Source organism: Hemibagrus wyckioides, linkage group LG11, assembly GCF_019097595.1.
Source record: "Hemibagrus wyckioides isolate EC202008001 linkage group LG11, SWU_Hwy_1.0, whole genome shotgun sequence".
NCBI lineage: Eukaryota > Metazoa > Chordata > Actinopteri > Siluriformes > Bagridae > Hemibagrus > Hemibagrus wyckioides.
In genome coordinates, this window is record NC_080720.1 from 13,007,769 (window position 1) to 13,020,778 (window position 13,010).

At 39.3% G+C, this 13,010-nt stretch overlaps 1 protein-coding gene across 3 annotated transcripts in view; it reads left to right on the forward strand.

Moving 5' to 3' along the window:
* Window positions 1–13,010, forward strand: part of lpp (LIM domain containing preferred translocation partner in lipoma) — a 217,050-nt gene that overhangs the window by 46,620 nt on the left and 157,420 nt on the right. For 2 of the 3 annotated variants that reach the window (XM_058402433.1, XM_058402434.1), the window contains one exon: window positions 2,336–2,378. The exons of the other annotated variant lie outside the window; for it this stretch is intronic. The gene's annotated coding sequence lies outside the window, so the exon portion shown is untranslated. The remainder of the gene's footprint in view (window positions 1–2,335; window positions 2,379–13,010) is intronic. 3 annotated transcript variants of the gene reach the window in all.

Genomic DNA, 13,010 nt, shown 5'->3' on the forward strand with positions numbered 1-13,010 from the left:
CATACAACCGGTATCACCGGGTAACAGTGTTGTTGTGTTCTTATCATGCTCTATTCTTGTCCTTTTTAATTAAACCCAATCTACACGTTATATAAACAATGCTGTTCTGTGTAATTAAACTTATAAGTTCAAGTGCAACATGTCATACTGTCTTTTGTGTGTAAATATAGGCATGTTCTAAATAGATATTTTTGACTTTGATCATGAGTAGATTCCATATGTAGCAGGAGTTACATTTATGCTTTTAATGAATGAAATAATTTAGACCAGTCGCTCAAAAAGAAACCGTTTCTGTGTCCATGGTATGATGGAAATTTCTTTATCCTGGTCAGGGTTGCGATTGGATCCAAAGCCTATCCTGATAGCGCTGGGAGTGAGGTGGGAATACATCCTGGAAGGGGCAATCATGTAAATTACATTACGTTTGTGGCATTTATCAGCTGCCCTTATCCAGAGCAACTTCCATTTATCTCGTTTATACAACTGAGCACTTGAGGGATAAAGACCTTGCTTAAGGGCCCAACAGTAGCAGCTAGGCAGTGCTGGGATTTTAACTGTCAACTGTCCGGGAAATAGTCCAACGTCTGGGCTGCCCACACGTACATGCACATCGTCATGGGGAATTTTCAAGTCAGCAGTTTACTTGCTGGGTTTTTTTTTTTGGAGGTGGGAGGAAACCAGAAAACTCAGAAGATTCAAGTTCGATCATGAACCTTTGCACAGGCTGGAACCTAAGTTTAGTATAAAACTAAGGACTCTTTGAGGCAGCAATTTGCTAGACAGATAGATATATATGCTACATCTTAGGTGTTGGTATATCATGCACTACATAAGTGCAATCTTGACGTGAAGTTTATGAACTAATCTCTCACACTATCCTCCACTTTCGTCTCATTGTATATATCAGATCATATCACACTATCTATTTCTGTCTTCTCATACTAATGCCACTGTATTGAGTTGATCTGCCATTACTTTTACATGCTGGTCATTTTAGCAGTTGAATCTTCAATTATGGGTCATTTTGTAGCTATCCCATTACTGACTGGTTTGCATGTGCTGCTGTGGTCCAGCACTGAGCTGATATTATATGGGCGTTGGACCAAGAGTGCCATTGCTCTGGTAGAAGTATCTCAGATGAGGCTAGAAGTTTGAAGCTCTTCATGTCATTGCTGATTCGTGAACATTTCTCCAACTAAAATATCCAGTCAGCGGAGTAGTGCTGTATGAAGGGCTGAAGGACAATTAACACAAATTGTGCATGAAATACGATAAGCCGTAAAAGCCTAACTGAGCACCTACATGACCGGACCAGTCCAGTGTTTTTAAACACACAGCACACTACCATGTGGTCAGAATGGATCAATACCTAAAGAGTACGTGGTCAGTGATGGTGCTTTGTGCATTGCATTCATTATAAAGCAACGATAATGTGTGTTTTTAATTGTTCTATAGACAAACCACATTTCAATAAAGTGCAGCTATTTTGACACACACTATATGCCAGGTAGAACAATCACAATTACGTATTTAAATGAGTGCCTTATCAGCGTGCCACACATCACTCACGTACTTCTCAGTTCCCAGGCGGTGTGGACGTGACACTCCACATTTGGATATCAGGTTGAGCACAAAGAGATTTCTGTTGTCTCATTGCCCTCAATCAGAGCTTTGAAATGAAAGCTTGTGCAGACGCTGCAGATAGAAAAGTAAAGTTACTAAAAAAAAAAAAAAGGGACAGGGGGAGGGCTCAGAAACCGTAACAGTCAAATGAAACGTGTGATCGCGTGCAGCAGTGCCGCTCCCACTCCCCCCCCCCCCCCCCCCGTGGTCTCTTGATAACGTGGGAAACCTGACAGTGTCGATTTATCCGAGAACAAAGGAGTCGCTCTGTGAGCTGGGAATGCGTGTGTGGGCCCGTAGAGAGCAAACACCACACACCCCGTCCCACTCTTACCTGTGCATCCAAACAGGATACACACTTCTCCTGAAATAAACCAGGCGAACAGCTCCCTTAGCAAGTCTGTGTATGTGCGAGTGTGTGTGTGTATGTGCGAGTGTGTGTGTGTGTGTGTGTTTTCCCCTCTTGTTATTGCTGTCATTATTAGTTTTATTATTAGAGTTTTATATCCCACAATCCTCTACTGGGGTTTGAGTCAGAGACTGAAGTTAGATGCACCTGTACAGAGTCGTTGTGTGAGATCAGTTTTAAAAGTATATAAAGGACAAAAGCTGAGTGTGTTCCTGGAGTTCGTCGTAGATGTCTTGTCCTGATGTTAAGATGTTAAGTCCTGCACTAAAATGAATCTCTCTCTCTCTTTCTTTCCCTCCGCAGTTTGTTGCCTGTGACTCATCGCTGTCCATCAAAGAAAAGTCCTGTAAGTCTCACCAGCCATCTTTTCTTTGACCTCTTTTCTCTCCACTATTTCTCATCCTGCTTTTCTGCCTCTTCCTTTCTGCTTTTTATCCACCTCTTAATCCTCATCTCCTCTCCTCTTTGTCCTCCTCTTCTTTCTACTCCGATCTTATTCGTCTTTACCATCTATCCTCTTCCCTCCTCTCACTCATTCTCCTCAAGTCTCTCATCTTTCCCTAATGAGCTTTTTCCATTTTTTGTCCTATTCATCAGATGATTGAGTTTTGTCTTCAGCAGAGGGCTTTTACTGTTGCACTTTCTGTGGATCACTCGCAGTACATTAAGTGGACTGCTAATTTCTAGAGCGAGATAGGATGAAAATGACAGAGACAGGGAAAAAAAGAGAGAGGCACACAAAAGGAGATACTGTGCATCAGAGAGACTTTCCGTTTCCTCTGTGCGTTACTCTATATGACAGGATTTTCCAGACTTTTCTTATAGAGTTCTTGGTGGAATAAAATATCGATCACCTCCTGATGGAGAAATAAATATCACGCCTAGTTGATTGCCGCTGTTCCATTGTCTTTTAATTTAACTTCACAGTTACGAGCGAGTGACTGAATACATTAGCTGTCTGCCGGATGCTTGAACCTCATTGAGCAAATGACAAATTCAGCACATGCTCTTCTATCTGAAGATGAAAACATTAGCCATTGGGCCTTAAATCTCCTGAATTCACTCACTCCCTACTATTATTTCACTTCTTTGGTCTCTCTGTTTCTTGGCAAATTCATGTTAGATCCAAATGAACATAATGAAGGTGAAATCTAAAGCATCTGATTTTAGTTTGGTTTTTCTTCCCTTTAAACCGTAAGCGAAAGCGTGTTTAATTTTTAAAATGACGCCTGTGTCGGTTCAGATCGTATCCCAGATGCATGCGGCTTGTGGCATGTCATTTGGAAACCCCTGCCATATGCATGCTTGATCTCTCCTGATTAGCACTTCTGATGAGGGAAATAGAGATGATGCCTTATGTCAGTTTATAGCTCTTAACATGACCTCCGACACCTGACCCTTTCCTTCAACGTTAATATTAATGAAGTAGATCTGCAAATAAAGCCCTGACGAGCAAAGTTAATCTGAAAGTTTGCAACCTTTCACCTGGACCCAGCAACACACACACACTGTATTTTGGTGTATGAGGAGCTTTAAATCCTGTGTTGTTACACACATATGTGTATTTTTGTGTGTGTGCCGGTTTCCCCTTCACACTGTTTGTGTTATAAATATGTAATGAGAGGATTGATGAGGTGTGTATGGGTGTGGTTGGTGCAGGTATATTAAATGAGTTTACATTTATTTACCAAGTCAAAGATGTACTTGTGTACATTTACGAATGTAATAATTATTATAATAATAATAATAATAATAATAATAATTTATAAAAACAGTATTTAGTTTGTAATTGGACACCGACTGTCAAAATAGTGTGATGTACTCCTTTTACACTTTTAAAGGTAACTGGAGTGTGAAATATTGTGAGAGGCATGCAAAAGAAAGTTCAGGAAATTTCGACACACATTTACCAAAATCTAGAAACATTACAAACCTGTTTAAAAGTGTATCCTTATCTTTTTTTTTTTTAATGAAAAGATACCTGAAGGCATTTTTATTACAGCAGATACATTAATGTTTGTAATGTACTGATGGCGTGAAATGTGTCTCGTCCTAATTGATTAGCAGAGTGGGCTTGAGGGGGAGTGGGAGGTGGTGGTGATGATGTGGATTTCAGGAGATGAGCTAACCCTCAAACAACACATCTCTCAAATCCTCCCCCAAAACTGCGACTCCAGTAACAGGCTTTAATGCACACTGGTGTGTTGGTTTTTTTTTTTTTGGGGGGCGATTGATCTATGAGTGCAAGCAGAACAAATCCACATAATGATGGCCTCTGGAGGGGAGCCAGAGCCATGCAGTTCGACTCGAGCGTGTGTTCTCAAAATACAATCCACACAAATGATCACCCCACTGAGAAGAGTTCCTCACAACAATGTTCATCAAACTCCACCCAGGTTTCCCTGCTTTCTGTCAGATTTGGTGGATAAGTGAGGACTTTTTGAGTAGAGACAGGTTTTACTTGAGCACAGGTGAGCTCTTACACACACACACACACACACACACACACACTGTTGAGGTACAGATGGTTTGGAGTCCAAGTGGGAATGTGAGCTGTTACTTGCTGATTGTGCAGCATTGAACAGGTTTCTTGAGAACGTTGCTCTTCCCAGGTGTGATCTTCATCACATCTTTTATTTATTTATTTTTATTCCTCCCACACAGAAACAATCATACCTGCTAATCAAAATCATGTCTGATGTTATACAGGCATCCTCGAATCTGCCAGGAACGAGTCCTTATCATTTTTTTTTTTTTTTTTTTTTCAAATAAAGTTTATTTTTTTAGTTTTGCATTTATTTGACAGATGATTCTATCCAAAGTTGTATAAAGAGACCCAGAATTTCACCAAGAGATAAGAGAGGAGTGCTTACAGTGTCAAAGGTCAGCAAGACCATCAAGAGTTGTGTTCTATATGACCTATTATGCACTTACATTGAGCAGTCTTTATGTCTAGTGTAGAAGGGTATATTATCTCTAATGGAAGACTAACAGGTTTTTACTAACTGGAAATATAAGCTTCTTAGTCGACAGCAAATGACATCAAATACGTGGAATAAGAAGAATATGGTGACTCTATAAAATGCCCCCCAAACACACACACATACACAACATGGGCTAATTTAAGAGACATTAGTAAGATGTTTTGTCCACCGGAGTGTCAGTGGTCCCCCGCCCCTCTTCTCTTCACTACATAAGCAAAGCTGCAAGCGGTGAGTGAATGATGTGTCCAATATTCCACACCTTGTTTTTTCCGGTTGAATAAGTGCATCATCCCGGTACTTGAAGTGCACTTCTTCTTGTTAGGTATTTAGATTAAAACCTTCCAGTCACTAGCACCTTAACCACTGGGTCACAGCCAGTGACATGATGACTCATAGAGTGTTTGTGTGTGAGAGACACAGAGAGAGAGAGAGAGAGAGAATGAATGAGAATGAACTGACACATACAGATGCCGGGTAGCATTTATTCTTCACCTGAATAAAAAGTCTCATGTTTGTCTCAGGTGTTAGCTCTGTACTTGCCTTGTGACATTTTTCTATTTGTATCTGTCGGTTTTATAGTCCAGTGGGACCATGCTGCACGTTGATGAGTAAAATGATAATTATGTTTGTTTCTCTCACAGTTTTCAAGCAAATTAGCATAATTCTCAGTTGCTAAATGTTTGATCAGTTGAGGTGCCACATTGGTTAAACTCTCTTAATAAATATACCACATCAATACATTTAATCCCTTAACATTAATAGTATGTGCTTGTATCAGGTTTATTCAAACTGGTGTCAGTGACTGAATTACTTACATATATGACTATAAGTGTAGAGAGTGAGAGAATACTGGCTTGCATGGCAGATTTATTGTCTTTATTCACTGTACTTTAGTAAAAGTTGCATCATGGTTACGAAGGTTAAAATGATTCATAATTATTTGTTTATATTTTGAGAAAGGGATTGAACTAAGTGTGTCAGAAAATGTCACAGGATTGGTTTGTTTCTTCTGGAGTAGAGGCGCTGCTCCTCTGCATTGAAAGGAGTTACTTGACGTGGTTCAGCATCTGGTTAGGATGCCTTCCTGAGGAAGTGTTCTGGTTTGTGTCCAGTGGGGAGAAGACTCTGGGGCAGACAAAGAGTGAGATGGTGAGTGGATGGATAGATACAGTCAATAGATCTATAGATGGATGGATGGATGGATGGGTAGGTAGGTAGGTAGGTAGGTAGGTAGGTAGATAGATAGATAGATAGATAGATAGATAGATAGATAGATAGATCCCTTAGATGGAAAGTGCCTTGGCTGGAGGAGATGGCTAGGGAGAGGGAAGTCTGACTGACATGGATGGATGGATGGATGGATGGTCAAAATTTTGTCAGAGAATGAAATTAACAAAGCAGAGCTGTAACTTTCTAACAAGTCTATTGCGAACAAATTCCTGTAAGCCCATGTTAACATTTGTTCCCCTTCAAAGCAGCATCATTGATCTTATGACTGACAAAAAGCAGACTGTTGCTTTTTAAGTGCTGCAGTTAGCTTCCTTTATGTTGTCTGTATGAACCAGATCTTTTTTTTTCATAGTACCTTGGAATATTAAATTATTTGAGCACAGCCACTTTCTGAGAGCAAATGACACAAATGGGTTTGTGGTTTATTTCCCAGAAGAAACATGTCATTGTCCCTTTCTCCTGGAACACTCCTTATTCAGGTGTGTGTGTGTGTGTGTGTGCGTGTTGCACAATGCTAGCCTATATACATTGAGGAAGATTCCTTGAGAGGAACCATCCTCTTTTTTCTCTAGCAGGATAATAAATCATTGCACATCTTCAGCTCTATACTATAAAGTTAAACGGTGTGCTTAGCGAGTGTTCAGTATGAGCAGATGGTGAATATTTGCCTTGAATGAGCACAGGACAGTGTTTATGATTACAGCAGCGTCTCTTAGATTCTTCAGATCTACAGTTTTACAGGAGTCCTGGGCATAAACTGTTGTTAGGGTCTTTATGGTGTTCATGTGGAAGACATAATGCCAGGAAAGACCTCCAGTGAAAGCCTTAGTAACTGCATCTGGGTGTCAATAAAAGGTAAAAGGTCAAAACTAGCAGATAAATCAGGAACTGTGAAGTATTTCCCCCTGTTTTAAATCATCAAGAAATGGCATCCTTCACATGTATATTTTAAGACCATTAATAATTTTTTAAATGCTGTGTATGTAACCAGGATAGGGAGCACTTTATTTAATACATCAGTCGAATCGAACGAGTTTCTTATGTTTAGCCCGTTAATTGTTTATTGTTCACTCTCACTATACAAACACTGCAAATACCCACATTCTGTGTTTCTACAACACAAATCTCTTCCGTATAGTTTTACCTATGCAGTGTAGAACAGCATCACACACACACACATTGTATGTGTATATGAAGTGTGTGTGTGGGGGTCAGCGTGCACTTTTACTTTGCAATTATCTAGATTTGAAATTCATTTTTGACCATTTCAGTCCTGCAAGCTGTTTTTCATCAGATGTGACTCATGAAGTACATGTTGTTCCCTGCATTATTTCTGCTTTATTTCAGCATGGCATTCAGTGAAAAGCCAAATGGTGAATGCTCACAGCAGCCATTACTAGCGAGGCTGTAGGGTCATTTAACTCAACGTGAGGCGATGACGCAGGAGTTACCATAACAACAATTACCCCAATACCTTAATAGCCGATTCTTCAGAGGGACTAAAGAAATATATATATATAGACTAATCAATCACTTTAAAAATATGGCTGTTTTTTTTTTTCTTTCAAATGATTTACGTAAAAATTGGGCTGTGTGCTATGTCTAAAGCAATGGATTTTACACAGCTTGTGCTGCTTTGTATTTTTCTCACTACTCTCACTACTTGTCTGTCTTTTTGTGCTGTGATGAAGGTGTTTTGTAAGGCTTCTGCTCTGCTATTACACACACCCCAGGTTTAAATCTGCTCTGGATCACGCTGATGGATTTTGACATTAGTTTAGAAGACACAGGAGGCGACGTACCAGACACTATTACTGTTCATTCTCTTTGTTGACTCAGCATTTCTGTCATTCCTTCAGTCTTTCTTGGGTTGTCTTGTTTGCTTGTCATGTCCTTGCGTCTTGTCTTGCTGATCCACCCCCCCTACCCAAAAAAAAAAAAACAAACAGTGAAAAAAGATGAGCGTCCACCGGAAACCTCAGCACTTTTAATGGTTTTTGAGCCAATTCACAGAGTGCCTGTTTTTAAGTGTATTGAGGGAGAAGTTATTGTGTTTTTGGCCGTGTTCCTTCACTCGTCGGCTCATTCAGTAAAAAAAACCCAGGCTTTTAAGGGCCATTCTGGGCCTCAGAGAAGCACATTAGATTAGCTACTCCACATTAAATCCCCGCCGCTCCAGGAGGTGTGAGGAGTCTCCAGATACTCATTCAGTTCAAGAAATCTGGCTGAACATGAAAGCAACACCTCTTCCATATCTCTAGCACTTCCTGTTACTTTCACATGCAGCTGAACTCTTGTTCAAATTCAGACACCTGATCGTAAAGGGTTTTCTGTACTTAAAACAAAAAAAGATTTTTAGGTGAACCATAATCCTAAGCTTAATCGCCCTGATCATTGTTTCAAATACCCTTGTTGTATTTGTCTGTTATTTCTTCATTTGGATGTATGTTTTATTGGGGTTGCGCTGAAGAGAGCTAGATTGTATCCTACAAAAACATCTTTCATCTAATGATTGAGCAGCAAAACCTACTGCCAAGCTGAATGTGCTCTCTGGTATTTAATGAAGGATCTAAGTGTAAGCTCTTTGCTTCATCTTATTTGCACTGAACTGATTCCAATGCCTTTGGCCTTCACCTGCTTCCACTATATTAAAAAGGAAACAGATTTCTAAACATTTTCCTTCTGTTTCACTTTCCATGCATTGATACCAAACAACATGCCCTAAAATCATTAAAGGCGGTGAATGCAAAATATTTTATTATCCCGGATTCCAACACCTGCTATATTAAAGCTGCAGTATAGAAGATTTTATTCCTACCTCAGCAGTACTCTGATTGGTCCGATGGTGTTGTTCTATTTTCTGTAACAGCAGCTTTAACAATAGTTTTGGCTGAAAGACAAATCCTAGGTTCATGTCGTCATATACATATGTAAATACGTTATTGTTTCTATAGTAACAGCTGACATGAGGTCGTTTGTGGCAGATGCTTCATAGAAATTAATGATGGAGAAAAAAAACAAGTGGAACAAGTCTTTAATGTCAAAGCATTGCTTTAAGTCTCATACAGCACAGCTATTCATGACACCAGAACGTCTTTCTGACTCCTCAGTACCACGGCAAGGGGGAAAAAAAGGAAAGCTAGTGCTGCTATGATGAAAGTGATATAAGAAACTAGATTTGTGATGTTCCACAACATTAAGAAGCAGAAGCAGCCTTTATTTTTCACATATACATTACAACACAGGGAAATTGTTTTCTTAGCATATTTCAGTGTGTTGGGAAGTGGGGCTCAGAGCAGAGAGGGTTAAGGGACTTGAACCCCTGACCTTCTGATCCTTAACCACTGAGCCACCACTGACCATTAAATGTGACTGTAAATGGATTAATGTTTTCTAATCAATAATACATTTTAATAAAATAAATCCATTGTTAGTGTTGACAAAATTGTGGTATAAGAGCAATAAAAATATAGAAAAGACGTAATAAAACACTTTGAGACATGTCGTTATAAGACAGTAAAGAACTTCGAGGCATTACAGAGTTCTCCAGGCTGCATCACACCACCTCGATGTTGATCATTGTCCTATAACAGCACATCTGAAATGTTTTATTCATCACTTAAATGTGCCAGGATAGAAAATGCTGAAAAACATGGTGCATCAGAGCTGATGCAAATCAGTTTGGAAAGCCTATAATAGTAATAGTATAGTGTTATTTTTATAACTTGTAATTGTATAGTAAGCTTTTAGTCTCATTCCATAAGCCATATGTCATCACACCACAGAACACAAATCAGACCAGTTGGCAAAGTGTATTGAGTTTAAACAACCAAAGAGAAAAAAACAATACAAAACTGACAATAAAATGCACATCAGTGATGACCAGGTGTCTTCATTTGGTTTTACAGTTATCGGGTCCTACGTAGTTTTGCATTTGCTGGCTTATTAACAATGTATGAGCTCTGTATTCCGGGGAACACAAGAGCACTAAGGGGTCATTACGTTATGGACCTACTGTTTAGAGTGAAATGTGTGGTTTTTGGCCACCTCCTTGAACAGTTCTTTACTTCCCAGTTGCATCCACCAGATTAATCCATGTGGTGGAGAAAAGCATAGTATATTTGGCAAAAATTGCTTACAAGGGAAAAACTGCAAAATATAAAAGATGGAAAATGGAAGTATTTTTAAGCAGTTTATGACATAAACCTTTTTTTGTTCGGAATTGGAACAGGGCAGGAGTTCACAAGGGCAGGAGTTGACCTAACCAATCTAAATGTCCTGATGGGCATCAATATCCCTAGGAGGTCTGTTACACCCTTTGTTCAATTAGAAACATGGAGGTCAACCAATCATTCCTCTGGATATCCTGCCACTGGGATTATGTGACTATTCCAGATTCCAGATATTGAACTGGAATAATTCAGCCTGGCTTTTGGTTTTTGCTGCTGGTTGAAAAACTATATATATATATATATATATATATATATATATATATAATATATAGTTTTTGTGAATGATAAATTGTTCCTACACTCATTTCTGATGGTTGTTGGGATTTTACTGATGGCTATGTTAGGCTTTTATCCTTCCTGCTCTGGTAATGGCTCTCTGCTCAGCTGCTGCTGTTTTTTCTCTGCTGACCTGGTCAGTGCTAAGTGCACACAGTCTGTTTTTGTTGTCGGAATATTTTTATATGGCCATTTTTTTTGTGGTATGGTTTTAGTTGCATTCTGTAATTCTGCCTGCAGATTGCTTGCTCTTTTTAAAATAGGTAGGTTTTCCATCTTCAGTTTGGATATAGGCGTCCTGACTATAGCCACAGTCAGAGCTGTGTAGGACGTTGTAGCTAAATGACTACACAAGTTACAGCTCCTGTAATGCTGGCTCTAAGAGCACATTTATATTTACTTATTTGACAGGGACTTAAAGTGATCTGAGCAGATACAGGTTAAGGGCCTTTCTGAAGGGCCCAACAGAGGCGACTTGGCAAGGCTGGGGATTTGACCTCACGACCTTGTGATCAGTAGCCAAACATCCTTAAGCACCGAGTCACTGTGGTGTTTACCAGCTGTAAATAATATATAAATAGCAGAGAAACAGATTTATAGCATTGCTAGCAAGCAAATCTTCCATTTGACACTTTTATCTACATTTACTGTACATATGATACATCTGAGATATTTTTAAGAACATATCACTAGAGGATGAAGGATAGTTGGTGTGTGGTGAATGATGAGTAAAATATATGTCATATGCAAATAGACTACGGCAAGAGAAGAGAATTATGCAGGTGTAGACTCAGCTAAAAGCTGCCAAGTTTGCACATTGCAAGTGGTCAAAAGACAAATTAAGTCTCAAACCAGGTTGATTATTTTCGTAGTCACTACTAAAAAAAAACAATCCAACAGCTACATCACTTACTGATTGAGCCGGTTTTCATTTAAGCATTAATTTGGCCTTAAGCACGCATCACTTAAAGAGACCACATGCTTCAGGGAGTTGAGGGAAAGCCGTCATTCTGTTAGACCAATGGTGCTGAAACTACAGAGGAGAAAAACAAGGTAGTAAAAAGAGAAAAAAAAAGAAAAAGGATCATTGAAGTTCATTCTGCACCCACCCTGTTTTACACAGGGAATGTTGTCGCAACAAGTCAGCATAATTAATTTATTATGGCGTTTGTCACCACGGGGTTGCTCACTTCATTAACATTAAACCTGCCTCCATTAGCAGAGCGAGGCTCAAGATTTCATATTCATCCACCGCTGCCTCAAGCGCAGGATTAGCGATGCGTTTATATCGAGCTCGGTTACAGAGTTTGAAAGTTCACCCACTCCTCTAAATCTTTATCTAATGGAACTTTTATATATTAAAATAAAGAGAATGTATGAATTGTTGAGGCTGATAGGCCCACATCCTCTTCCATTAGGCTTTTCTGCAGGTGATCTTAATCGAGCAGATAATATTAAAAGCAGATGAGGTGCTGTGTGACTGATAGGTAGAGGGGCTATGCACCGTCTACCCAGACTGCATCATTATCAATAACTCGTATTAACATGCCATTAAGTTCAGACTCCTGAGGATTCAGATTTCCATCTTGATAGTTTAGCATGTCTTTCCTTTTGGTACTGAGAGGTGAATTCTCAAGAACATATTTTATTTTGTTCAAGTTTATTAGGGCTGCACCAAAAATGCAATAAATCTGACAAATCAATACTTAGACATTCGAAAATAAATTTCTCAACACTTGAACCAGCATGTTTGATATAGTTTACTATATACAATTAACTGCAACCAATGAAAGCATTGGAACAGCATCAAAAGGTTAAGTGAGCTGTAGTACTTTAGCCAAGCTTTAAAAGTAATTCCCGTAATAAATGGATATTAACCATGGTTTATTCTTAAGAGGACTGATGCTACTTAAAAGGTTACGTTACAATTACAATAAAGCCTTTATAGAAATTAAAAGTCTTCTGAAGTCGAAAACCCAAGTGTGATGACGAAAGTCAGAGTAGATTTCTGTCAGCAAGTAGATGCAAATATGTACAATGGATATAAAACGGGGATAGAGGGGTTGAGATCTGCCTACATGTGCCCTCAACCCTTTGCTTGTCTGGTTATGCTCTCTTAGTGAGACAGTGGATAACTAAAGTCGGGGCATGTCTACACTGTGGGACTGTGGACTATCTCTGGGGACCACTGCATCTCTGAGATCTCCTGCCACATTAGCCTGGGGCCACAAGGCAGCTAGTTACTATGTGGCTGAC